This window comes from Zonotrichia leucophrys, chromosome 2, assembly GCF_028769735.1.
Source record: "Zonotrichia leucophrys gambelii isolate GWCS_2022_RI chromosome 2, RI_Zleu_2.0, whole genome shotgun sequence".
Lineage (NCBI taxonomy): Eukaryota > Metazoa > Chordata > Aves > Passeriformes > Passerellidae > Zonotrichia > Zonotrichia leucophrys.
The window spans coordinates 44407113-44418892 of NC_088171.1; positions in this window are offsets into that span (position 1 = coordinate 44407113).

Below are 11780 nucleotides of genomic sequence, written 5' to 3' on the forward strand. Positions count from 1 at the left end.
AGGGCTCTTGTTGACTCTGCAGTGCCTCCCTAAATGTCCTAACGGGGAGAAGGGATAGGATGGCCCCAACTAAGGAAAAAGAGAGTTCTTACAGTTAAAACACAGCACAAGGACTTGGGATATCAGGATTCACTGATTGACTTTGCCCACCCATGGCAGCCACTCAGTTCTTGATCTACCGAGCAACTGTGGTGATGCCAAAGTGAGCTCTTGTTAAAAGTTTGGCTGGCTTCCCAGAAATCCTCAGATTACACAGGGAATTGGATTCATACTTGTCAGTTAAACAAGTGCCCAAGAATTTGCAGAATATGGCATCTTTGTGCCGTAGCTCCCCATTTCTATTATCAAATCCCCCTCCCTACCTCACAAGAATCCGATGAAGACCTATCTGAGGCACAATGATTTCACAGTGACAGAGCTCCCAAAGCATATCCACTAAGAGGTAGATGGTGCACTTTCACCCCATTCTCCTCCATACAGGCATAAAGATAAAAACATAAAATATTTTGAAAATAAGGTATCTCCAGGGATGCGAATTTTTCAGGACAGGAGTGAGAGACAGAAGCAAGTCAGTGTGTGCTGTGAATTTGATGACAGGTTTTGCTGAGCTGGCAAACCCTGGACTACTGCTCCTGACACTGTGAAGTGTGAAACACAGAACAGGCAGGCAAACACATTTGCTAGCCCAAACCAGGAACACGCATCACAAGCCTTCCAAATTAAAAATTTTGAGACACCTCTTGGGATATAGCTTAAGTCCTCCATCAAAATACCATGACTCTCTAATTAGAGACTTCAACATGATACTGGTGCAAATGTTAAAACAATACACAGTAAACCTGATCTTTTTTCACATTGCTGATAAAGTGCAACAAAAAGCAGCATTTTACTGAGGATATTATGCAAAAAATCCTGCTGACCAGTATTTTGTTCCCAGCATTAAAATAAAAAAGTCATTCTATTTATGAACTCACAGAAATAAACTTATATTCCTTTTACGGTACAGTGAGAACTATACATCTAAACTAATTTAAATATAATAAACATTATGATTTCCCTTGTCTTTTCTGCTTATCTCTTCTCTGTTACTGTTTTGTAAAACTGTGATTTATTTTTTCCTTATGTACCAGTACTTAATAGCATAACCATAAAGGTAATCAAGCTCTCCAGGAAGCCAAGATTTCCTTTAATTTTACTTGGATCTCACAAGTCTTTAGCTTAATAGCAGCAGGACCGTATTGCACAGATCTGCATAGGTGAAGCCTCCAGGGAAAATCTGTGAATTAATACAAAGGCAGGCTGTGCTGTCCCAGAATAGCTGCTGGGCGAGGCTGCAGGGCTCCCAGGCTCTGCGTGCTGTGTCATGGCTGGGAGCTGTGACAGCACCCTGGCACTGCCTCCTGCCAGTGGGACACAGCCTCTTGCACACCAGGATGCTGGATGTTGTGCTCAGCTCTCTAGAAAACAGCCAGAAACACAGTATGCCCGACAGGAATAAGGGAGACCTCACGCATCTGTGGCTTTGGCAGGACTCTCACAGAACAGATTTGTGGTCTAGCTGTAGGCTGGAGCCTACCCCTGGGGTAACCTGCGGTAGGGGGCTGTGAGAAGGAAGGAGCAGGGTCTAACCTCCATCTGTGTTTGCCTGAGTCCAGATGAACACGAAGAGGGAGCTTTCTGTTCTCTATCTTACACTCCAGCACTAAAATAATACTTCTCATTCTGAGGCACAGATCAAATAAGGGCTTTGAATATCACCCTGTAGTTATGTGCCCACACAGCTACATGCCTCGGCGTCCCCTCTGCTTGCTAATATTACCAGCTTGTTTTGCTAAATCACCCTTAAAAGGGCAGAGAGCTGCTGTAAATTAGGACAGAACTGCTGAAAGTACCCGAGTCCTCCTGTGGGTGGCATCAGAATGTCTTCAGTGGACCAAGATGTGCCGAGGAAAGAGGAGAGGGATGATATTACTTCCTACTTGCCAACTGCCAGTATGATTACAGTACGAGTGCTGCTAAGAAGTTCGCATAAATCACCAGATCTTTAAATTTAAAGGATGATTTAAAGTAGTAAGAATTAACATCGCTCCATCAGCCCTTTTCATTCTGACAAAGAAACCTTTATTAAACCTTGCAGCCCAGCTCTGTACAGATTACAGTTATCGCAAGAGGAGGATGCACATGCATGGTTTAAACTCACAGCTTCTACAGCTTCAGCAAAATGGGAACTTTATCACCACCAAAAGTGCTTTCACATTTCTTAATGTAAGCCTCAAGGAGTCAGCTTACTGAACACAATAAAAACTGAAAAAAAAAAAAAACTGAAAAAAACCAAATTGATGAACACAAATTAATCACCTCAGTCACCCAACAGTGCACAGAAGGGTTAAGTGTAGCCAGGATAACAAAAGCTACAGATGCAACCAGAGCAGCATTGTTCAGTGTTTTTAAACTGTTGTGTTACAATTGTCATGCTTGTTTCTAGTACCTATATGGATCAGGAAAGACCTTATCATGCTGAGACAAGTCAGTGTATACTCCCAAGCCAATATATATTTTTGAAACATTCAAGTTCTATGGGTCTGACTACAGAGGAAATGACTGCCTTACCTGCAGAGTATCTTGTGCTCAGAATCATCAGTATAATTTTTTCAGAATGTGATCATGCCTTGTACTGCTCAGTTGCCCATATGACTAAATTGCACTGCCTGAAACCATAATGACAGCAAACCTTAGTCAACTTGTGCCCAGCAGCCACCATCAGTTGTAAAAGGAGGAAAGCATGACCTTCAAAAACAGATCAGAAATGTTTCTTTCTTTTTTGTTTCTTTTTTTTCCTTTCTCTGCTTTGAAAACATTTTAGATGACTAAGTTGGTGTTTGTTGCTGCAAGCATTGATCTGCTCACCTGACATTTACATCTGACTTTCTTGCCAGAAAATGTGATTTTGCTTAGGAACTTCATTGACACTGTTGCTTGCAAAAGACCTGGATTAATTTCATTAGAGACTGAATACTTGATCTCTACAACAACTGATGAGGTGGGACCATTTTGGTTATTAAAGTTTAGGTATGTGAAAGAAGTCTGAAGTTCAAATCATCTGCCGTCTGAAAAACTGGGTTCTTTCAGAGTATTTCCAAGAAAAGAAATCCCATAGGTTGCCCTAAAAATCATTTCTGATTAGTACTGATAGAGGATCAATTCCAGTTTACCATTTCCTTCCATTAATTTATTTTTTACAAAGTTCCTATTGAAAAAAAGCAAGATTTGTTCTCATGAGATTTAGAGTTATGAGTCTGTGTGTACAATAGCCATCACAGAGAATGAGTGGGGGTTTTTTTCTTGTCAGCAGTGATGCTATTTTTAGATTTGTATGTGGTCCTTATGTGTGTCATAGATAGGCACAATAGATACACATTGGCAGCTTTGATCATATTCAGAGATGGGCTGATCTCCCAGTCCAGGAAATTATCCTAAAACGCTCATCGTGTTGGCAGCAGAATTTTAACCAACAGTTCCCAAGAGCCTCTGCCAGCATATTGTTGCCTTTAGAGGATCCAGAGCTACTAAACATATTAGAGGAAATGAGAAAGACACAGGAATTATATATTAAAAAACCCAAACCCACAATAACAAAATCTACTTGGACTACAGCTATAACTTTGTATCCCAAAAGTCTGAGAAATCATTCAGGCAGTTGTGTGATATGTGGCACTATCCGAACCCTCACACCGGACTCTTTTGGCTTCAATCCATGATCGCCCAGTGGTCCTTGGCACAGCTTTGTGGCACTGAAGAGCAATAGAGCTGGCACCATCGCTGACACGAGGATGTGGCATTGAGTAGTGCAACAAGACACAGTACACATTAGCCTGAAGGCAGGGCTGTGCTTTGTAGCAAAAGAAAGCTGAGTGGTACAATCTCTTGCTGCCTGCCACTGCTGGGTCACTCATGCCATGGCATGACTGTGGGGAGCCTGAGTAGTGCCCAGCATCTTCCATGAAACAAGAGATATCCCAAGCAAGACAATTATAAGCAATAACTGATGCAGAAATTGATTCCAGCAACTTTTCAAGACCGTATTATTTCCAGTGCCACCTGCTAAGCTATTTGACATCTCTGGGAATTGACACCAAGTGAAAGAATGTGAAAAAGACAAAGATATCTTTGTTTCTCTAAAAGATTCCCTTCTTGAAGAAAATTTGCTTAAAAGGAAAATAATCAAAGAAAGTGATAAGGTTGAAGATTCTGAGGCACACAGAATCACCTCACCTTTACCTACCCATCTTGCTAGGGGAACTTCATGCCATTTTACCATAGGTGGTACTATTTCCCTTCCCTGATATATTCATCCCTTTTGTGCAATCTCACAGCCCTGCTTAGTGATATCAAATTGATCAACAGGGAAAATAGTAAAAATAACCCTACCTCCAAATAAAAACAATTATCACTGTCCAAAACTTCAAAAAGGAAAATTGAATCCTCCCTTATCCTCTCCAGAAAAGTCACAGGGACTTCTCATGGCTGGTGACAGTGGCCAGCAGAGATGCCAGAGAGCATCCTGTAGCAATGCAATGCAACTGTAAATAAAATATAATGTGGAGCTTTATGGCAGTTGTGTTTCCACCTGTGGGGTTTAGGTGTACAGTCCTACTGATTTCAGTACTTGTCTGTTTCTGGCTTTACTTGCTGGTTAATTTTTGAAGAACCACAAAGCTCAGCAGAAATCAGAGTAAGCAGCCAGCCATTCACTTGGCACAACTTGCAGGATTCGTAGCTGTGTTCAGACAAAGTCCTGCCTGAAAGAAAGGAGTCCAGTACTAAAGGGGACCTGTAGCTTCTCTATAGACTCTGTAATTATAGTCAAAACATGTTCAGCAACAGCTACTGCATTTCATAGATAGTCAATATTAAGGACTTGCTTAACTGTGTCACACCTCCCATATTTCATGAGTCTTCATGTCATCAGACAAGTGTTTAGGGGAGGCTGTTCCTCCCTGTCACAACAGGATCACAATTTCAGCTCCATTTACCCCTACATGGATCTTCAAGCTCAATACAGGCAGCCAAAATAGTCTTTCGCTGGCCAATGGTGTGGTGGTGCAAGGCCTGCCCAACAAGTATGATGCTGCCACTGTAAACTGGCATTGGTCAGGGTGCCATAACCAAACTTCCACATTGTGGGAAGGGATGGAGGATATAAGTTTATAGTGTGCAGAAGGAAGCTGTTTGCTGTTTGTTGGTCATGTCTGGACTCAATGTGTGGGAATTTAAAAGACAGTTAAAAAGGCAATCTAGCTGGCTAAATATTGTGGGGAAATGAAGACAGATCACAGCATCTAGAGGAGATATAATGCTTTAAAATGGTATTGCATTATTGAATAAAGTTTTCCTTGTAGCAATTTTGAAAATGGGACAAATTATAGTAGGACTTACCTAATATTCTTTAGTGATAATTTTGCAAGGATATGTTAACATAATTTTCCTGTAACCAGCCTTTTCTGCGTTTTGGCAGCCCATAATATTTTTTCTGTGCCCCCTCCACTGCCCCCAGAGCAGAGCTAAGAATGAGAAAAGGTTCCTACCTAAACCAAGTTGAAAATAATTGGTCCATCATAACATTTTTTTCTGAATGAAACATAAAGTCTCACCTAGAAACAAAGATTCAATTTCACCTGTTTTTTTGGTCCATTAGTTAATAAAGGGTAAGAATTACACTTTGGCCATGCTGTTGCCCACATGTGTTTGGCCATTTGCCATTCTGGCTGTTTCTGGACAGGTTTTTAGCTACAGTGTAGCATATGCATTTCTCTCACTCTGTCAAATAGCAATTGATTACACCAGCCTCATGCTGTTTGCCTTGGAATAAAAATCTCTAAAGCTTGTTGAGCAGTAAGAGTCTGTCGCTTTCTCTCAACAATTGTCTGAGAGAGAAAAAGCATCTTTTGTTACAAGTGGTTTGCTTAAAAACACCCAGCTCCTTTTGTGCTGAAGTTTCACACACAGCAGGAGACTATCTGTGTTTCAGTAATAAAATCTCTATTTTACAGTCTCTACTGTCAAGGTCAGAGGTGGGTTTTTGCTAGGTACCATGGTTCCTGGCAACACTTAAAGCCCTGATATCAGAGAAGATATTTAATATTCCTTATTCCCTGTATCCTACAGATGGTGTATTTTATTGGCTTTTATGAGAATATGAATAAGGAGGTACTGTACCAAATGGGAATTTACCACATTTAGGGCCCTTAAATATCTTGCTATCTTCACCATTTAAAGACATCATCAAGCCTGTTCTCTCTTATAGGGTAATACTATATGAAGGCAAAAATCAGCTTTTCACCATCACAATGGAAAATTCCTCTTCACATATCCTCTCAGTATCCTCTTAGGAAGAAACAGAGGAAAAACATAATTTCAATATCTTCTGATGCAAAGCAAAGACTCCTAATTGCTCTTTACAGCTTTTAACAGAAAAAAAGGGACACCGTAATGCACCTTAATGATGAATTCCAGTTTCATTTATAAGATTCTTTAGTATTTCACCACAGAAAAATAAACTTAACTTATCTAACCTGTTCTTACACTCTCTTAGTATTTTTTTTCTAAACATCAAAAGCAGCTTTTTTTAGGCCAAAATGACCTCTACTGCAGCTGTCTTCTAGTCATGCAATTAAGTAATGCCATCTTTTTAGCAGTAATGATTATGGAAACCATTGCTTCCATCTTCTTGCTATGGAAAACCAGTTGTGATGTCCAGGGCAAACAAAGACAGGCCACAAGGATGGGACTCTGAACAGGGAAATATTTGCCTTCAACCAGAAGAGAAGGACAAATATCCTGCAGTATTTTCTCTTTTTCATTGTCAAATTTAGAAAGCCTTTGAGATTCCCTGCAAAGCAGCTGGGGACAAATGTAGAGAAGAACATAATTTTAACCTCAACCCTTGCAACTAGCAAATCAGAACTAAAATCACTGCTGGCTGGCAGGGAGCATTCCCAGACTAGTCACAATGACATGATTTCCTGCTCCTTTCAGTAGCTGACCCAGAAGCAGCCACAGTCTGGTTTTCATTTCCGTATTGTGCAGTGGCATTAGTCTGGTCATCTGAAGTGTTATTATTACACATGTTTCAGCTCTTTGCTCCTCACTTTTTAAAGGGACTGCAGGTGTCCAGGAACAGGTAAGAGAAGGCAGATTTCCAATGAAGAAGCAGCTGAATGGGCAGCTTCAGGAGCTCATAGATAAATGCATTAGAAAGAATTATATGAGAAATTCACGACTAATGAAAAATTAATTTTATCTCTCTTATAACATCAGATTTCATTCTGCTAAACTTGAGGTTCAATTTTTATTATTGCAGAAGCTAGCCTGGACACCAACTCCACTTCTGCAAAGCAGAAATTGGTAAAATTAATTGCTGTAGCCAGGGAACCCAGCTGAAACTGAAGCCTCCTTTGTTGGGGCTTTACATGAATAAAATAAGCAGCTTGTGCCTAAGAAGATGCCTAGAGAAGGTGGATGTGAGTGGGAAAACAGTGGCACAGATTAAAAATGTGAAAGAATTTGTTAAAAAAGCAGTGTCAGAGCCAACAGGAGACCCACAACTTCTGATAATAACCTTCCCTCATCATCACCTGGTGTACAAAAATTCTATGAACAACCACATGTTCTCAAATCACCCAGGGGTTTTGAGCCTAGGGAAGTATTTAGTATAAAGAAGCTGTTCCTTACTCAAGGAAAGGATAAACTTTACATTTTGAAGTGTATAACGATCCCAGTGAACATTTCAGGCAATATCAGCAAGCTGGCTTGGGATAAGCCCCAGATTTTCAGAAGAGAGGCAGAGAATTACCAAAAAAATGTGTGTGTACACAACATATTTTCCACAATTCATTAGTAAGAGCTGTAGCGAGGGCAGTGTGAGGAGGTGTCAGATGTTAACAGAGAGGCCTGAACCATTCTGCCAGCTGCTCTGGCTAGTGCTAAGAGAAATAATTACCACAGTAACAAGGGTGGAAGAGGCCTTCAGGGGTGATGAAAATATACACCAAAAACATTTTACACAAAAGGATGCCTGAAATGTGTTATTTGCAGTTATTTTAACTACTAACATGTGAAGCAGGATGCAGACCATTCTCTCTCTTGTTTCTGTTCTCCCAGCAACAGAACAAGTGTTTTAACAAGTGTGAGCCACAGAAATACAAACAGAAAATAAAATATGCTGAGTGAAACCAGAATAAGGTGATCCTTACAAGGAGATTCCTGCCTTGTCAGATTAAAAGGATGAATTCAATGCAGAATTCGATGGGGATCAGTCACAGCAAATCACATTACAGGACAAGGACTTGAAAAAACCCCACCCACTATATTTGTAACTGCATTTTTTAGAACTTATGACTATTTTAAAGTCTGCTTGTTTAAGAGTGCAACTTTTCATACAGCTCAGCAAATCCCAAACCTTCTCTGATAAGATTAGGAAGAAATTCTGCCTATGCACTGGTTATTCTACATTAATCACCTGCCCACCAAGGCACTGGTAGCCCTCTTCAAAGATAAGATGTCAGAACAAGATGAAGCATTGGTCTGATTCAGCATGAAAAGTTCTCACATGCTGGTGCTTAAGGTTTTCCCCAAAGTGCTGACTTTTATCCTCACTGGCTTTAGTTCACACACAAGTGTATTAAACAGAAAAAGAAAGATTGTCATCCTCCTTTCTTCAGGCTGCTGTGCATGCATGTGTTTGTTCCAGCCTATAACAGGGTTTCCATAAATGGGGTCTGTGACATTTCAATGTTTCAGCCGTTTTGCGTCATAAATAAAAGGGTTGAGGAATCCTTAGATTTCCTACAGAAAGGTTTTCTTTTGTACTGTGACTAACACTGCTGAGCTGATATTTTTCTGCATATTTGCTGAAGATGGAGGTTAAAGGTAATGAGAAGAACTTCAAGGGCACTGTGATTTATACCTGAGTTTTAATGAGAACAAGTTATCTCCTGTTGTGTCCCTTTTCAACTTTTTTTTTTCAAGTTAACAAAATATTTCCAAGAATTTACCCTGACTGACCTGAACTGCTACCTGTGAAGACATTCAACTATCTGCTAAAATGATTTCTATATAACACCTTGCTTAAATCAAAAATGTTAGCTGAAGTTCTAATTTGTGACCAAAGGGACAGGGCTTGTGCACACCTCTACCTCAGAACAGTTCGGATCCTCTATGCAGGAATCCTGAAAAAAATCAGAAATTCATGGGTTTATCCTTTCTAGGATCCCTTTTTATCTTCTCTTTGTGTGTCCTGCCTCTCTTCATGAATTTTACCTCTGGCAGGTCATCTGGGCTTCCACTTTTTTGTTTGTCTCTTTCCTCACTCCCCTGCTATAAACTCTTCTAGCTCTGTTTCACTAACCTTAGGCTTGGGTTCATTTTCCTTTCTAGACAAGATTCAGGATGATCAAAATTATTATTAATGACATATTTTATCATTTTATCAACAATCTTTCATATGCATCTGCTGTACTGAGGAAGCCAATTAGAAAAATAATTACTTTCCTGTGCCTGAGCAGAAAATTGGCTTAGTTCCAAAAAAAAGTGTTCTCCAGGAAGGTTCCCATTAAAATGTAGCTTACAACAAGCAGGAACTACTGAACACTATTGATTCTATTTACTGACTCCTACCTAGGCACAGTGTTTATTTCCCATAGCAAACACATCAGTGATGAATAAGTGGGTTCAGCAGCTCCTGTCCAAAGATTTGCACTTGCTTACTGGAGGGAATCCTGCATCATCTGTTATCCACACGCTGTCCTCAAGGGTCATCATTAGCTAGGAATGAGCCTGTTATTTCTCGTATGCCATTCTCTAGACACGCTCACGTCAGCTGCTGAAGTTTTTCTGGGTTCTTGGAGGCCACCGTCTGTAACAGCCAGGCCCTGAGGGTATCACCAGCCTTGGCTGTCTCTGTCTCACTGTGACCACTGCCCAGCATGCCCAGGACCATCAGAACCTGCCCCAGCAGTGAAGCAGTAGAGCTGGACTCTCCCATCCCACAGCTCTGGCTGGCCAAGAGCCCCACTGAGTTGGGCTCACATCCCATCCCATCCCATCCCATCCCATCCCATCCCATCCCATCCCATCCCATCCCATCCCATCCCATCCCATCCCATCCCATCCCATCCCATCCCATCCCATCCCATCCCATCCCATCCCATCCCTGATGCCCAGGGCTGGGGCTGCCTCACTTCTGGGATGGCAGGATGGACTCCTACTTGTGAGGTCCTGTCCTGCTGCCCTGGGAAGGAAGGACTCTCAAGTCCTTGTCCTTTAGGGAGTATCTGCATTTCTGCATGCTTACCGTAACCACGATATAATCTTTATATGTGAGACTCATTGGAGGAGTTGGTAACACTGATACTGAAGGGCTAAATCTAAAATCCTACTATTTATGAATGTTGAGAACTAGAGATTTTCTTTTCGAGGAGGAGTTAGTAAATGAAGTATTTGCCCAAGCTATGGACAGAAATAAATATGGGTCACCAGGAAGAAATAAAAGTGGCCAGGATAACAGCAGCATGAAGATACTGCAGCCATCATCTCCTCTCCTGCTCCTGTTTGGGACAGTTTTTATTCTTGACTCCACCCTGGCCTCTCTCTGTGGATGTGACAGCCTGGTCAGAGAGCAAGAAAACGAGATTAGTTTTCTCCCAGCAGACTTGTGAGACTTTTTAGGGAGTTGTAGAGAAACGATGATAACTTGTTATTTTAAGCAACCTGCAGGTGATGTTTTCCTACTCTTTCTGTCCTTCTCAAGGATTGTTTGTGGGAAAAGTGTTTTTGTTAATTAGCCAATCAAGTGGAATGTATCAGAACAGTCTATAAAAGAGTTTTTCCGTATTAAAGTGCAGTTGTGCAAAGCCACCCTCTTGGAGTCCATGCTGCTTTCTTACTCAGCAGCAGCATCCCTCCCAAGTCCTCCCTCTAAAGTCCACACTTCCTCACTGCAAGGGCAACAGGACAAGGGCAACAGGACAAAGGTACTACAGAATCATATGATCCACCATTTGGTGTTTTTACAATTGCAAATATTCTCCAGCCCAGTACACTGTCTGTCCCGATTCATCCAGGATTTACCCCTCAGCTGGAACATGCCCTCTGTCCACGAGAGAGAAAGAGCACATCCACCACACCAGTTGCATCTGTGATGCAGTCACCCTTTTGGCTGACCATGTCCAGCCCTGGCTCCAAGAGCCCTCTGGATTTCAGTCTGGATTTTTCCAACTAACATGAGCTGTTTACATAGGGGATCCCAGGCTCTGCTCAGCTGTATGAAATCAGAAGGCAGCACATTCCTACCTGTGCTGGAGCTCTTCTCCCCAGACCATCCATCTTTTACATTCTTTTCTGTGACTTATCCCAAGAGACTGGAGTTGCAGGGTCTTTTATCTCCAGTGTACTGCCCATCAGCCACATTCCCAGACATGCTTTTTTGGCCTTCCTTCCAGCCTGCTGGCCTGCTAACAGAAGCCATTTTATATCAGTTACACAGCTCCTTGTGAAAGGTGAGCCTTCCATCCCCCTGCCAAAGCCATCTCTCACAGCTTTCCATCAGAGTGGGCTCTCTGCTCTGTGCAGCCTGCCCGTGCTTGGAGAGCACCCAGTTAGGGTGGCAGCAGGCAAGTACTTACCACCTCTGAATCAAACACTTTTAGCTGTTGCTTTCAGGTTTTATTAATGTTTATTAATTCCTGTTGATATCTTGCCAGAAGCATGTTTTGGAAAATGGC